Source organism: Arachis ipaensis, chromosome B06 (assembly GCF_000816755.2).
Source record: "Arachis ipaensis cultivar K30076 chromosome B06, Araip1.1, whole genome shotgun sequence".
Lineage (NCBI taxonomy): Eukaryota > Viridiplantae > Streptophyta > Magnoliopsida > Fabales > Fabaceae > Arachis > Arachis ipaensis.
This window is the reverse complement of record NC_029790.2, coordinates 14,381,766-14,382,013: the sequence shown is the minus strand read 5'-3', so window position 1 is coordinate 14,382,013 and position 248 is coordinate 14,381,766. Positions and strand designations below refer to the sequence as shown.

General features: G+C 39.9%; 1 protein-coding gene across 2 annotated transcripts in view; it reads left to right on the top strand.

Moving 5' to 3' along the window:
* LOC107645853 (protein HASTY 1) overlaps positions 1-248 on the top strand; it is a 22,924-nt gene that overhangs the window by 12,148 nt on the left and 10,528 nt on the right. The gene's annotated exons all lie outside the window — the stretch shown is intronic.

The window sequence follows — 248 nt, the reverse complement described above, 5'->3', positions numbered from 1 at the left end:
AAATGCGCTAGAAAGTTTTATTTTTTTAAAACATTTGATGAGGAGTGTAGGGGCATCAGAATTTCAAGTGGTCACTAAAACCCAACACCCACCTCTCTCCAATTCTCCATCTCCCCACTCACTCGTATAAAACGGAATCCCCCTCTCTTTCCTTGCCTCTTACTGTGATTGACTCACTAAGAAGAGTGTGGATTTGAGTTTCTCTCAACATTCAACAAAAGCAAAAGCAAAAAGAAAAAGAAGGAAGG